The sequence below is a fragment of the Sabethes cyaneus genome, chromosome 3 (assembly GCF_943734655.1).
Source record: "Sabethes cyaneus chromosome 3, idSabCyanKW18_F2, whole genome shotgun sequence".
Taxonomy (NCBI): domain Eukaryota; kingdom Metazoa; phylum Arthropoda; class Insecta; order Diptera; family Culicidae; genus Sabethes; species Sabethes cyaneus.
Genome location: NC_071355.1, coordinates 61,346,619 through 61,363,120, shown reverse-complemented (window position 1 = coordinate 61,363,120; position 16,502 = coordinate 61,346,619). Strand labels below are relative to the sequence as shown.

At 41.0% G+C, this 16,502-nt stretch overlaps 1 protein-coding gene across 3 annotated transcripts in view; it reads right to left on the bottom strand.

Annotated features, from left to right (window-relative positions):
- LOC128742268 (uncharacterized) overlaps positions 1-11,547 on the bottom strand; it is a 215,296-nt gene extending 203,749 nt beyond the window's left edge. For 2 of the 3 annotated variants that reach the window (XM_053838571.1, XM_053838573.1), the window contains exon 1: positions 11,108-11,547. The gene's annotated coding sequence lies outside the window, so the exon portion shown is untranslated. Of the gene's footprint in view, positions 1-10,895; positions 10,969-11,107 lie in introns of those variants that run through there. The other variant, XM_053838572.1, reaches the window with a different exon arrangement.
- Between the last annotated feature and the right edge of the window lie 4,955 nt (positions 11,548-16,502).

The following is a 16,502-nucleotide window of genomic DNA, read 5'->3' as shown; positions in this document are numbered from 1 at the left end:
TGGAAGGAGCACTTCCAGACACTATTGAATGGAGAGGTAAATGAGGAGATCAGCAGGGACAGGATAGAAATTGTAAGCGATGGTCAAGCTGTGGAGCCACCAACACAGGAGGAGGTTAAGAAGGCAATCAGTGAGCTGAAAAACGGTAAGGCTGCTGGGAAGGACGGTATCCCGGCTGAACTTCTAAAAGCGGGGAGCGAGCGGCTGTACGAAGCAATCCACCGGATCATTGTCAGGATCTGGGAGGAAGAACAAATGCCGGAGGAGTGGTTGGATGGCCTCATTTGCCCAATTTTCAAAAAGGGACATCGAATGGAGTGTAAAAATTATCGAGGAATTACATTGCTCAATTCTGCCTACAAGGTGCTTTCCCGTATCCTGTTCTGCAGACTGAGACCGTTAGCGGAGTCCTTCGTCGGCGAGTACCAAGCGGGTTTTCGTGAGGGTCGCTCCACGACGGATCAGATGTTTACCCTGCGCCAGTTGCTAGACAAGTTCCGGGAGTACAACTTGCAGACACACCATCTGTTTGTGGATTTTAAAGCGGCGTACGATTCAGTTAAACGAAATGAGCTGTGGCAGATAATGCTAGAACATGGTTTTCCGACGAAACTAGTTACGCTGATTCGTGCGACGCTGGATGGATCCAAATCATGCGTTAGAATAGCGGGTGAGACCTCAGCTGCTTTCGTGACGTTGGATGGACTGAAGCAAGGGGACGCACTCTCTAACCTGCTATTCAACATTGCCTTGGAAGGTGCATTACGAAGAGCAAACGTGGAAAGGAATGGAACTATCATCACGAAATCTCACATGCTTCTTGGTTTTGCGGATGACGTCGATATCATCGGAATCAACCGTAGAGCAGTAGAAGAGGCCTTTAGGCCCTTTAAAAGGGAAGCAGCGAGATTGGGACTTACCATTAATACCGCCAAAACGAAGTACATGGTTGCTGGTAGGGAACGTGGGAGCTCAAGTGGTGTTGGTGCCGAGGTGGAGTTAGATGGGGAACGATATGAAGTAGTGGAGGAATTTATATACCTTGGTACACTCGTGACATGTGACAACGATGTAAGCCGCGAAGTGAAACGACGAGTTGCAGCCGCGAATCGGGCTTTCTACGGATTACGTAGCCAGCTGAAGTCCCGTAGTTTGCAAATTCGCACAAAACTGGCGCTCTACAGAACACTAATCCTCCCGGTGGCCCTTTACGGACACGAATCATGGACGCTAAAGGAAGCTGATCGGCGAGTGCTTGGGGTTTTTGAGCGTAAAATTCTGCGATCTATACTTGGTGGCAAAATGGAAAATGGAGTGTGGCGCAGACGCATGAATCACGAGCTGTACCAAGTATACAAATATGCTGATATAGTGAAGGTAATGCAATGTGGCAGGCTGCGGTGGGCTGGACACGTGGCCAGAATGCCCGATGAAAGAGTAGCCAAAACTATTTTCAGCAGAGAACCAGGAAGAGGCCGTAGACTCCGAGGCAGACCCCGCACCCGGTGGGTGTGTGCTGTCGAAGACGATGCACGTTCAGCTGGTGTTCGTGGGGATTGGAGAACGGCAGCCCAGGACCGACGGTACTGGAGGACTATAATTCGTTCGGCGCAGGATCGGTAACGGACCGTTGCCACTAAAGTAAGTAAGTAAGGGTGTTTCCGTTTCTGGCGGTTTGACAAGCAACTGCGATAAGATCAATTTTGATTGGTGCGCCGTTTTGTACTGCTACGTCACACGTATGGTAAGTTTATAAGAGACGCGGAACAGCCAACTAGAAGATTGATACCGCAATAAAACCTTTATGAAATTCAAGTAAAACCAACAGTCTTTAGAATTGTTACTTGGGAGGAATGATTGATGCGTAGAATATTGAGTAAGCTGGAAAATTCCGTTATAGACCAAAAATATATCGGATTGTGCAATGCCAGGTGGGGTTCGCATTCACAATCTTTCGATTGGTAACTTAGTTAGTAAAACACTCGAGTACCAATCGAAAGATGGTGGTGATGATTGCGTCATAATTCTTCAATCCTAATAATCCCTGATGCCATAACAATCTATACCTATAAAGAAGGATTTCTGTCTGTCTGTCTGTCCGTATGTTCCTTATAGAATCGATAACTACTGAACCAATCGGCATGAAAATATGCATGTAGAGGTTTTTTGGGGCCAGGAAAGGTTTTAGTGATGGTTAGAAACCCTTCCCCCCACTAAGAGGGGGGGCTCCCATACAAATGAAACACAAATTTCTGCATAACTCGACAACTAATCAAGCAAATAGAACAAAATTTGGCATGTGGGTGTTTTCGGTGACAAGAATTTATTCTATGGTAAATTGAGACCCCTCCCCTCTTTATAAGGGGAATTATAACTCCTCTCCTCTTTAAAAGGGGGGGCTTCCATACAAATTTCCTCATAACTGAAGAACTAATCAAGCAAATGGAACAAAATTTGGCATGTGAAAGTTTTCGAGGGCAAGAATATTTTCTATGGTAAATAAGGACCCCTCCCAACTTTAAGAGGGGGGCTCCTATACAAACGAAATACAAATTTCCTCATAACTCGAGAACTAATCAAGCAAATGGAACCAAATTTGGCATGTGAAAGTTTTCGAGGGCAAGAATATTTTCTATGGTGAATTAGGACCCCTCCCAACTTTAAGAGGGGGGGCTCCTATACAAACGAAATACAAATTTCCTCATAACTCGAGAAGTAATTAAGCAAATGGAACCAAATTTGGCATGTGGGTGTTTTTGGAGACAAAAATTTTTTCTATGATGAATTGGGACCCTTCCCCGTTTTAGGAGGGGGGGGGGATCCTATACACATGAAATACAAATTTCCTCATAACTGAAGAACTAATCAATCAAATGGAACCAAATTTGGCATGTGGGAGTTTTAGATGGCAGAAATTTTTTCTATGTGAATTACGACCCCTTCCCCTTTTAAGAGGGGAGCTCCCATACAAATGAAATTCAAATTTCCTTATAACTTGAGAACTAATCAAGCAAATGGAACCAAATTTGGCATGTGGGAGATTTTGGAGTCTTGAATTTATTTTACGATAGTTAGAGACCTCCGCCCCTGTGGTAGGGGGATATGAACTCTCATACAAATAAAACAGAAATTTTTGCGAAACTCAAAAACTAATCGAACTCGAGAAATTCGAGACTCTTCCATAAAACATTAGTCAATACAAGACCACAAAAACTATCTATAGTAACACTAGATCATTCAGGACGAGACGGTCGCGAGTGTTGCCGGTGACCCGCCGTCGGAAGCGCCGCCCACTGGGGGGCTTGCAAAACTCGAGATTGTGACAAAGATCATCCGACATTCATGATTTATGTACAACACAGGTTAATTTGTGGCAACACGAAGTTTGTTGGGTCAGCTAGTTACGTCTATATAAATCAAAATTAATTTCTGTCTATACGTTCCTTATAGACTCGGAAACTACTGAACTGATCGGCGTAAAAATTTGTATGTAGGGGTTTTTGGGGCCGAGAAAGGTTCTTATGATGGTTTGAGACCCCTCCCTCCTCTAGAAAGGGGGCTGTCATACAAATAAATCAGAAAGTTTCGCATAACTCAAAAACTCAAAAACAGCAGCCCCCGCAGAAATCCTCTGTCTAGGTTTGTTTGTTTTCCTAGGTCTTCTGACCTCTATTACTTTCCTTCAGTTGAGTCCGAACGAGCGACAGCGAGTAAGGAGAGGAACACCCCTGCGAAATGGTACTTTCCACGAAAAGGTTTCCCGTGAAATGGTACATTCCGCGTAAGGGTTTTCGCGAAATAATATTCCGCGTTATGGTCAACCGAGAATTGGTTTTCCACAAAATGGTATTCGGCGAAATGTTATACAATCACGGCAAATATTTAAATGCTATCCGCTTTATTTTATCTGGCTAAGAAATGGGGGAATTGTTTTCTATCTTACTGTAAGAAAAAATTTGTATATTAAACACTCATGCTTTCAGACGTAGCTGCCAAAATGAATCATCTAAAGTTGAACTCCTCAGAAACTTGCAAAACTCAAGATTGTTACAAAGGTCATCCGAGATTCACGATTTATGTACAACACACGAATACGAGAATACGAATAAAATTACAATTCTCAACCAAATCATTAAACATAAAACAGTCTTAAGCAGGGCCCGACAACGCCACCTTCAATTAATAGATTCCACGCGACGATAAAACAATGAATTAAGTTCCACTTCAAAACTGGTAGATTCAATCAGCTTCAATGAAGCTAATTATAATTCATATCGACGATCAATTCTCTCGCATCTTTTTTTTTTTGTGGCCATCTAAATCATTAACAGACAATGGAAATAAATCAAAACCAAATAATAATTTGTGCAAAGTAATATATGTCCTGATCAATCAAGTCAAAATCGATACATCGTTTCTGACTATAAACTGCCAACACTTGAAGCAACCGTCAGCATCATCTGAAAGTAGCTTTGAAGATTTACTTATTTCATTGCAAACCAACGTAGACTACAAAAACTTGATATAGTTGTTTCTATTTATTATAAAGGTTAATTTTTTTGGAGGTTCGTTTCTCAAACTTTTATCTCTAACAGCTGATGCATGAACCGTGACATGTGTAAAAATGAAAAAAGACTCGATTTGTATTGCCAATTCATCATGAAAAAACTTACAACCGTGCAACGTTAACAAATTATTGAATTTAATTAAGCATCAAAATTCGTGCTCTGTGAAAAATGTTTCCCGCAAACTTGGACCATTTTATGGTTGTTTTAATCGACCTAGTGAACACATTTCGCACAAATTTCACGCTGTTGGACATCAAACTACCAACTCAAACTGTGTTCGCCGAGGACACATGTTGATGGAGACCGCGTAAATTGTCGATCCGTCACTGTGCCGAACAATTGAAATTGTGTTAAACGATCACATGGAAAATTTTATAGGCAAGGATCCCGGAAGCCGAATGACCTGCCACAGTGTCGCATTTTTCATTTTAAGTTGGTTTATCAATTTGAAGAAGATTGGTTTTTCAACCAAAAATTGTTCTCAGCAGCGAAGCTCATTCTTGGTCGATAAACAAAATTGTATGTAATTAGAAAAATGCACCTTTAGGTGCGTTTTATGAGACGGCGGAATCATTAGTCCATAGTTTTTCAAAGATTGTTTATTGTTCATTGTTTATAGATGAAGATTTAAAGATGAAGATGATCGTCACGTTGCAGACAATGGAGCCCGCTATTGATTGATAATTACGGATAATTACAACCACAACATAATGATCCTTTTTTTACAAGTACGTTTATTTGATTATTCAAGCTCGGGTGCGGAAGCATAGAACAGCCGTTTGTCACTTTTTCTTGCTACAGTATTCTTAACTCTTTTCTAATGGGTAGATTGACTAAATTTGGTACAGTTTCTTTGTAAAATGTATTGTTTGGAATTGTGAATTTCGCAGTTGTGCATTTAGTTTCGGCCAAGATGGAAGTGAATCAAATTGAAACGCATTAAAATAAAAATGTGTACAATCATACGAAATATCTGAAGATATTCCAAAAAAACATCTTAAGAGTGTTGCAATGGTTCACGGATCGATTGACATGGGATCATAAACCAGGAGCAGTACAGGGATTTTTTTTCCGTGTTGGGTATTTTTATCACTGCGACCATTTGTTTGATCTATTGTGATATATCCCCCGTTTTATTATAGCTATGTTGTCAAGATGACGTACCACTATCAGAAGTGATCGTCAATGTTTGATTAGTAGCATTTGTCCAGCCCGGTGATGCACTTCGGAAAATATATAAAAAAAAGAAAGTGCACTACTGCGCTGGGAGTTGTTCTCCAAATATCAGAGGGTTCTAACAGCCCTCTTTCAAAGAACCTTAATCTTTTATTAAGAATTGCCGAACATCAGCATAACAAGTGTTCCGAGTCTTCTTTTTCTATGCCACAGAAGCGACATATATCATCTTGAAGTTTTCCCATTAGCTTCAGATGATATCGGCTCGGACAATGTCCTGTTATAAGACCAGTATAAATGCTAAGATCTTTCTTCGAAAGCTTCAGGATTTTGCGAGCGATTGAAACGTTTGGAGAGATAAACCTTTTCGACTGCCTAGCAATGAAAGTATTATTCCAATTTGATTCCACTTTCGTACATTCCCATGCTTTTAGCTCCATTTTTAAAGCAGAAGCAGATAAACCACAGAAGGGCTCAGGTCCTACAAATTGATGAGATGATCCGAGTCTTGCAAGCGCATCAGCTCTTTCATTTCTATCGATTCCACAGTGACCTGGGACCCAATACAGGTTGACTTGGTTACGACAAGGCAATTTTTGGAGTGATTGAATACATTCCCAGACAAGTTTTGATGTGCATTTTGCCGACTTTAGAGCGTTTAGAGCTGCTTGGCTGTCTAACATGATGCATATATTTGAATGTCTATAGTTCCTGCGCAAGCACACAGTCGTACATTCTATAATTGATTGTATTTCAGCTTAGAATACAGTTGGCCATCTGGCCATATAAATTGACATGTCTATTCCTGGGCCAATCACTCATGCTCCAACTTGATTGTCCATTTTTGAACCGTCTTTATAGAAAACTGTCGAGCCTGAACGAAGCTCGGGACCACCATCTTTCCAAGAATCACGTCTAGGTTCAAATACACGAAATATTCGATTAAAGTTGTTTTTTTCTCCATCCAATCTTCATTATTAGTTACAATAGGATTTATACTAATAGTTTTTAAAATACTGAGATGACCTGTTAGATCACCTTCAAAGAGGTTCATTGATCTTTTGATCCTTAGAGCACTCTTTTCAGCTTCTGATTGTATAAACTGATGCAATGGAAGTATATAGAGTAAAGCATCCAATGCCTTCGATGGTGTACTTCTCATTGCACCTGTTATTGAGAGAATGGCTAGCCTTTGAAGCCTTTCCAGCTTTTTTTGGGTAGCTTTCTCTTCCGTTTTTGGCCACCAGGCCAACGAGGCTTAGGTAATCCTGGGTCTGACAATTGCCGAATAGATCCAATGGATCATCTTCGGTTTCAGTCCCCATTGCTTACCAAAAGTTCTTTTACATATCCATAGAGCATTTGTAGCTTTGTTTACTGATTGCTCTAGATGTGTGTTCCAATTAAGTTTTCTGTGAAGAAATACTCCAAGATATTTGACAGTGTCTGAAAGTATTAAAAGTGTTCCTTTCAATCTGATGTTGTTCAATGTAAATTTTTTTCTTCTCGTAAATGGTAGGATAGTAGTTTTATTGGCATTTATGCTAAGGCCCTGCCTATCACACCATGTTGAAATCAAATTTAAAGCCATTTGCATTCGGTCTGCGATAATAGAATCAAATTTTCCTCGAACAATTATGACTATATCATCTGCGAAGCCAATTATTTCAAAATCTAGCGCTATCAACTTTTGAAGAAGATCATCAACTATTAAAGACCACAATGAAGGTGATATTACGCCTCCTTATGGGCACCCTTTTACTGCTCTAATGCTTATAGATGAGCTTCCAAGGTTTGCTGATATCTCCCTTTTTGATAACATTTCGCTAATCCAGTCGATAATGGATATATCGAAAGCACGTTTCGTCATAGCCGTAGCCGTCATTGAATTATGAGATGAATTATCAAATGCGCCTTCTATGTCTACGAAGGCAGCTAGTGAAATTTCCTTCGCTTCAAAAGACTTTTCTAATTTTTTTACAGCAGTTTGTACTGCTTTTATCGAATATTTGCCTTCTTGATATGCGAATTGATATTTGCTCAAAGGATCTTGAGCTAAATATGATGACTTTATATGCTCATCAATTATTTTTTCCATTGTTTTTAACACAACAGAAGATAAACTTATTGGCCTGAAGGATTTTGGTGAAGTTTCATCCTTCTTATTAGCCTTCGGAATGAACGTGGCCCGTACTTGTCGCCATGCTGCTGGTATATAGCCTAGTATCAGGCTTGATTGAAAAAGGTTTGTTAGAATAGGTGTTAAAAACGCCTTGCCCTTCTACAATAGTACAGGAAGAATTTCATCCCTACTCGGTGATTTGTAAGGTTCAAAAGTGTCAATCGCCCATTCAACCTTGCTTCTCGTAAAAAAATTTTTGGCCAAAGTACAAGCATCATTCCTGTTCCTGAGATTCCTGACTGGGTTAGACAGTCATTTCATTCGCTATTTCGTGAATGTCTGTCCTGGTTTCAAGATTTACAGTTCTCAATGGCGGTGCACTTGGGTCTCCGCATGTATTAATGATTGAACAGGGAAAATGTGTTCTCATCATTAATTCTAATGTTTCCTTAGTTGAGTTAGTAAAAGAGCCGTCCTCTTTTTTCAATGTACCTAACCCAGTACAGGGATACCTCGACATAAGATAATTTATAATTTCAAAAAGTTGTCTTATATCGAAATTGTCTTGTACCGAAACATGATTTTTTCTAAAAAAAATTTTACATTAGCTAGTTCCGATTTTGTCTACCCCCGATTTTATCAGCTTTTTATCCCGAGTTGGTCAACCTATAAATTTTATTTAACTTTTGTGCTTTTAAACATGATTTATAAAACTTTTCAGTTTGAATGAAACTATTCTGGTGAGAGTTTTTAAAAAAAATGATGTTTTTTGCGAGCAATTGGGGTCAAATTTAGGGTATTTTTTTATGAAAAGTTCTACAGTTTCTAAACATGCAAAGATCGAAGTATACTATATTTAGCAACGTTGTGTATTTTTACTATTTCTACAACTTTGTAAAATGGGAAAGTCATTCAATAACTACAAAAGCAGCTAAAATAGAAAACCTATTGTGAACGATTTTTCATATATAGTTATTACCCGTTTTTGTCACCCCCATGATGAATTTAGGGGTGACAAAAACGGGACAGTGACAAAATCGGGTATTTTTTCAATTTTTATTTTTTTTGCAGATAATTTAGAACAAACTGCATATATTTCATTCTGATCACTTTTAGGACCTTTCGCACTTCCTTCTACCTCTCTGTGGACATTTGTCACCTGTGCTGTGAGGTCCCACAGGTATGAAAACACGCGTTTTTTAATTGCGCCGAAATGGTTCATTATACTGGATGACTATGTTCAGAGAAATTTCACAGCGTAAAAAGCTCTTTCTTATGGTATGAACGATTCTTTGATTAACCCCCCTAAAAGTAAGATAGAAAATTTAGTTTTCAAGCAGTAAGAGATAGAGCAAAACAATGTTCTACAAAATTTTTGAGAAGATTATTTTGAAGAACTTTGCCAAAGAAAGTGACCTTCTAGCTATTATAGTTGTGGCGATAAGCAACAACTTTTGTGGAAACTCCACAATAATCTACACAGTTCTTTTCACAGTGTTTTAACACATTTGACATGTTTGAAAATGATTTTCAAAGTAAGCTTTTGATAAATCAAAAGCGTGACAAAATCGGGTCAAAAACGTGACAAAATCGGGGAGTGACAAAATCGGGTTACCACTGTATAAGAAATAGGATTTTTCTATCTTTGCTGAAGAGATAGAATGTTACTGTCTTCAGCCAAATTTCTTGAAATAATATGCTATACAACTTTTCAGAACACATAAAACTGAAACTGAAGAATGAATTTTTATTGCCCTTTTAGGGGGATTAATCAAAATTTGATTTCCGCTGGACGATAGAACTTTTAATTTTATGAAACTCTCAAAGGTTCCATAAAACTAAAACCAAGTTTTCCAGCTCAAAACTCTAATACGCACCAAAAAAGGTTCTGATGGACCAGCGTGCTGTGCCCGGTTGATTAGATTGCGTTGAGCTTTCGGTTGATCAATTGAGAGTTGAAATTTAATTTTTAGTAGAAGTCTTCGATATTGCAAGGTCTCCTTGAATTTTGAAAAAAAAAATTGTCGATTTTTTCAGAATCCCCATTTCGTGAGCCCAAAATTCAACATGAGGCTGTCAAAATCGGAACATGACTGTGTTTATAGTGTTTGAGCTATTAGTTTTTTACAATTTTCAAGATTATTTTGAAATAATAAACATTTTCATGGCGCCTCTTTTCGAATGGAAAATTAGCTCTGGTGTCGTTACCACAAAAACCGTTTGAAACGGTGTCAAAAAGACAAAAAGACTGCTTTTGATATTTGAAATCAATGACAGCTCATTTCACCTTAATAAGATGAAATTATAATATCTTTGAACATTTTGCTTGGGGCAGAGATGCAGCATAGCTTAAGTGTCCGATGTTTGAATCGTAAATCGTTCTGGATCGATTCGTTTGGAATGATTTTTTCCAAGTCACACCAGAAAGTTGCATCTTGATACACTTAATACAAGTTGCTTTTTCCAGACTAAGAAAGTTGTTCTGTTTTTTAGAAGGTTTTTCTTGATCCACCTCTCAATAGATTCGAAATGGCGCTACTGGTGCCAACCAGTACAAACGAGTGAAGTCAAGTGGCATGCTCAAACCACTTAATACAAATAAAAGAAAATCTTTTTCGCCATTTGAGGTTTTTTTTTTCTACTGCCAGTGTACACATTACATTACATTAAAAAGCCTTTCGCTAAAACTGTAATTTTTGTATTGGCACTTGCAGTTCATCCTACCTTCTCTTTCCGATACATTCTATGTTCAGCAGCAGCTTTAAAAGATATAAAGAATCGTCGAACCAAAAAGATATCAATTTTCAAAACAAAAGTTATTTTCCAAACATCAGTCTTTCCATCATTCCCGTTCAATTGCTTGCGTCCGAACAAGTTCGAAATGAGATTGACCCTCCCGCAGCCCCACCTGGCGCTGCGCCGCGATGCACGTCGTTCATTCTTGTTGCAGATGATTTCTCTCCCATTCGCGTTCCCCGCGAGCGTATACATACTAGTGCTAGGTTAAAAACCCACAACATTCACCTCACCTGCCCCATGCCCGGATAAACAACTGTGGAATGTAGGTTCATTGAAAAAACTTGATGCATGCAAGAGCAGCAATAACAACAACAACAACAACCACACAAGAGATCGCAGCCGCAGCATAAGCCAACATCATCGAAGGTGGCTCAAACGCAGCCAACGCACATACGAAAAAGCTACACACTAAGTCACCTTCTCTGCATCAGTGGGCACTCACTTTATTGGTGATTTCTCCATTCCACGATGTTTCGCCAACAAACACACAGATAAAACGATCGACACTTCCGCTGAAGACACACACTCCCCCGCGGCTATTCACCCACACGTTTTCGTTTTTTTAAAACACCTTTTGTATAGCTATTGCTGAATCAGGTTCCACAGGTTTTGCTATGCCGTTCTTTCTTTCGGTACACTTTACTATCCTGCTATGCACTTCTACGTTCACTGTTGGGTTATGTTTATGCTCTGGTCCAACATATCATACTCGCGAATTAAACGAACGCGAGAAAAACTGCCGAAAAACGGTGCTACCTCTAGGCTGGTGTTGGTTAGTGCTGCCTGCTGCTGCGGTTCACCAACCGTATCGTGCCGCGCCGTGAGAGTGAGGTGAAAAAGCCGTATCGTACACACGCTCGCCGTAATCGCAGAAAAACACGTCCATTCGGTAGAAGAGTTCGTTTCGTACTGACTTCGAATGTCTCGACTCGAATGAACGCCAGCAACCGGACCAGCAACGAACGCAACGCAACGGTGCCTTCCGTGTGTTTGGAGTTGATTTCTCCAAACCGCCCGTTTCCGCCCTCCGTAACCCACTGAGGATCGCACACTGACAACTCCAACAACCTGGCAGGCAGGCAGGCAGAGCCGTCTTCGTCGTGATGATGACGATGATGATTGTGATGACGATGGGGGAGAAGCGGGAGAGATCCAACTACGTTTTTGAGCATAGAGAGAAGAGCGTATTGTGCGACCGCCAAGATATGGCGCAAGAATCATGAGCAAGAAAAAGATTGTTAACTGCACTGACTGCTTTTTTGATCGCTCGCCGGCCTCTTTATGCTAGCCACGGACTGGAGAAAAAACTTGTTTTGCTGCTATATTATTGCTGTTGATGCACTAGTTGTGGTCTAGTTGTTTATCCATCGACTACGTTGCCAGATGGATTATAATTGGTTCTCTTTTCTATTTAACCATATATGCCAAAATTAAATTTAGTGACTAATGTGGTCGTCCTACTAGGAAATAAATAAGAAGATAAAAATCTCAGCTCCAACTTCCAAACGCGGCTCATCTACTATAATCCTACCGAAATATGACTCCTTTATTTGAGTGAAATAAACTAGGCACAGGATGTTGTTCCATGGAAACGCATGGTTTACTATCAGAATATTGTTGAACCTAACCCGCCTCAGACAATGGCATTGCACACTTATAGCGAATTTGTTTATTCAATCCGGATTGGAACCGGATGAATTTTTTGTGTTCATTTGCTCCTATCTGGCAAATAAAATTCATCCGGAGCCTATCCGGATTGAATAAACAAACTTGCTATTAGTTACTTAAATGGCTTGCCGTCCTAAGACAAAGCCTGTTGAACATGGTTTCTCCGTATAACTCGGTTGTGGGCTGAATTTCTTGGACACCAAGTACTCTCCGCCAGATCGCGCTCCATCTGGTCTAACCATCTTGCTCGCTGCGCTCCTGGTCGTCTTGACCCTAACGGATTTGATGCGAACACCATCTTTGCAGGGTAGTTGTCCGGCATTCTAGCAACATGCCCTGCCCATCGTATCCGTCCAGCTTCAGCCACCTTTTGGATGCTGGGTTCGCCATAGAGCTGTGTGAGTTCATGGTTCATCCTCCGCCTCCATACTCTGTTTTTCTGTACGCCGCGGAGATCGTTCTTAGCACTCGTTGTTCGAAAACTCCTACTTCGCTTAAACATTTTTGATTGGTAGCAGTTGGGGAACGTTCGGAGAGTTGGTGATCGTCGGTACAACGTTTATCTTCAACCAGTTAATCTCCTCTAGTGATCTCATGAATGAACCAAAGCCAGAGTCGGCCAAAAGACTTGCTCGTTGTTTGTGCGATACTTATTGATGAAGACGGCAACATCCAGTAGATACTTCGTACTGTATCTTCGTATCTTCTTGCTCACCATAAACTTCAAAAAACAACAGCGGCTTGAACATTCTGTTCCCGCTGATCGTCAGCCACAGAAGGATCTTTTTTGGAAAGATTTTCTTGAGTTTATCGCTTATTTTCTTGGTGGGGGACGCAGAGTACTCAGTCCTCTGTCAGTCGTTGCCACTCAACGTCAAGTTCTTTTCGTCACCCATTGTGAACGACATTGTGCTTCGTCGGAAAGATGTTTTTCACCAGCACCTTAAGCCGTTTTCTGGATGATTGCAAGCTACTCAGACATAACCAGCATTGATTGACGCTTTTCCAACAAATGTCCATTTTGGCCCAGTACTTTACTGTTTAACCGGTTGCTCCGACCTCCCGGGCTAAGGCGCGGAACTATGAGACCACCTTGTTCTAGATCTTCAGCTTCTGATGCACGTTACGGTCGGGCAGCACTATCGGGTGGCCGGAAGCAGATTTCCGTTCCACGCTTTCGTCTATCTCGCGGGGAATGATGTTTTGCCAGATTGGATTTATTCAGCGGATACGAAGTGCTCCACCATGTCCAACTCTTTCATTACGGGGTGAAGCTGGCAGTACGAACAAAGCTTCGAGCGTAATTGTTTAACCTTTTGTCATGGCTGTTGCATGCCAATCAACTGGTAGCGTGACACGAAAATTAGCTCAGCCCAGCTTTTAATGCTATTGTTATTGCTAATGGTTTACTAACACGCATGCCCTTTTTTGGGTCCTCAAGAGCTAGCGCCCTTGGCAGGGGCCAGTCTGGCCAAACGCACGGTACGGCGCTGCGTGGGAACCCTGTATTCACGGCCCTTTTGCAGGATCTGCCGCAGTGTAAATATTTGATCCGTTGTAGACCGACCTTCGACGAAACCGGCTTGATAAGTTCCCACAAATCTGTTCGCAATTGGTGATAGTCGGCGGAAAATGATTTGGGACAGCACTTTATAGGCGGTGACCTTTCCCAGCTGACTTGTTGTTTTTTAGCTGCATGATGGCCTCCTTAACTTCGCCTATCGTTGGGGCTGGCATCTCTTCCCCGTTTTATGCATCGCCGAAATCGCTTTCCCCGCGGCCATATGGTTCTTCGCCTGGGCGCCATTCAAGTGTTCGTCGAAATGCTGCTTCCACCTATAGGTCACCTCACCGTCAGAATACTGCCATTCTTATCCCGACATATTTCGGCTCGCGACACAAAGCGTTTGCGGGATCCGTTCAGTTTCTGGTAGAACTTTCACGTTTCCTGAGCTAACGATGCAGCCGCTCCAACTCCGCATATTCCTGCTCTTTCGGGTAATGGTTTTTCTCCCGGAGCTCTCCGCAACACTGTTGATGGCTGTTTTAATGGTGTTCCAAAAGTCCTCGAAAGGGGCTCTGTCCAGCTCGTCCTCTTCCGGCAGCATCGGTGACGTCTGGCTGCTTCAGCCTCGCAAGATCTAACCGAGGCTAGCGTCGGTACCGAATGTCAGGGCTGGCGCTAACCAATTTGTCGCTCCAAGCAAATCCTCAAAATGGCGCCCCCAGAATTAAGTCGTAAAAATAAGGTAGATTTATTCGGATAGATATTGCGCTTATAACGACGTCAGTATTACAAAATTATTTGTTTGACGCTTCCTGCGCAGTAGCATTTTCGCCTTTAGAATTAATTTTTGCGTCCTATTAATTTAGCTTTTATTCCAGACTAATCGCTCCTAACTCCCGTAAAATAAATAACTCCCGTAAAATAAATAGTAAAAGTATGGCAAGGCGTCCTTTACTGATTTAAAACTAGAAGACGTTAAGTTATCTCTATCTACAGATATCAAGCATTTGTGCGTTACCTTAGATAAACAACTTTGTTGGAACACGCATATAGAACAACAAACAAGTAAAGCAATAAATGCTTTTTGGGTCTGTAAAAGAACCTTCGTTAAAAAATGGGGTCTCAATCCAAATATGATTTACTGGATATACTCAGCAATAGTTTAACTCAGAATTACTTATGCATCGCTTATCTGGTGACCGAAAAGCATTTATTCTACCACAGACAAACAGATGAGACACTCGCGATAATTCCATCGTCCAATCAAAAACCACTCATTTTTCAAAAAAGCATGTTTCGCGACATGGTCACACCGCGGCGTGCGCTTGTTGCTTTGAGTTTTCAGTATAAAACCATTCAAATGTACAAAACCCTACAGCATAAAACCCTGCAAATGCAAGCTACTCCGCAACATGCATAACAGAGAGTGCTAGTGTGCAAGCAAAATGTGCAGGACGATGGTTTTTAAAGAATTTTTTTTCTAAGTGTCATGTCAGTTCGTCAGTGCTTCTACTTTAAATTTCAAAGTAGAATCGGTTCGTCAAAAGTCGTCAAAAAAGATTCAGAATTCCTGTTGCTTCAGAAACTTCGTCCTCATACCTTGCCTCTTTATCGAAAGACGAATCTGCTGATTGCTTATTTTAAAGAGATTCGAAAATCTCTCCCGAAAAATATGCTTATCTGAGTGTTTTAATTGTCTTTATCAGACTAATCATGGCTGTATTTTTGTAGCACTGTAACTTGGATTTTGGGGGGCTCTGTAGCCGCAAGGTCTGCTTCGACAAGCGAATGGCCATGGGATCGAATCTTAGTAGAATCAGGCCATTCGATGTTAAAGTGACTTTAGCATGGGTTTATTTTCAGGCCCCTTACCACCCTTCCTTCCTGCTGAATTCTATGTTATCCCGATATGACCTATTGATAGTGCAAAAATGAGACCTTTATTTGCGCCAGGGCTATAATTGGGGACCGCGCTGTCATGTGGAACGAAGTGGGTAAAGTAAAGAAAACCATTGAAGGAAGGGTACCCAATTACACACAAGCACGCATAAAATTCAATAAGCATATCGCTCACTCAATACCGATTATAGCAAAAATAAATGCAGTGCGGGTTATACAGCAAACACCCGGGCGATATCACAATAGATCAAAACGATACTGGTCGCAGTGATGAGTCCATACAGGAAAAAAACTCTGGCGAAGCGCAAACGGAAAGCGGAGAATGAAGTAGGCGTATGAACCATGAACTTAAAGAAATCCGCATGGTAGATCTGGTGAACACCCGGGGATTGCAATGGGCTGATCACGTCGCAAGAATGCTGGACGACTGTATAGTAAAATCTGTTCTCTTCAAGACCTCCATCAGCATTAGGTAAGAATAGAAGAACCCAACGTGTTAAATGGCTCGACCAAGTTGAAGCCGATTTGCTTCTGTCGAGACGCTCAACGAATTGGCGACAAGTAGCCCAAGCCTAAGTGCAGCAAAAAGTAACTCTAGATACAGCACGAGCTATCTCGACAATGCTGCTAAAAAAGAAGGAGGAGAGTTTTATATTATCCAGTTATTTATTTAATGCTCCAGTTTTTTTAATGTAGCCAAAACGGCGACCCCTTCAAAGTGGCGCTCCAAGCAGCTGCTTATTTTGCTTAAGGTGAAACGGTA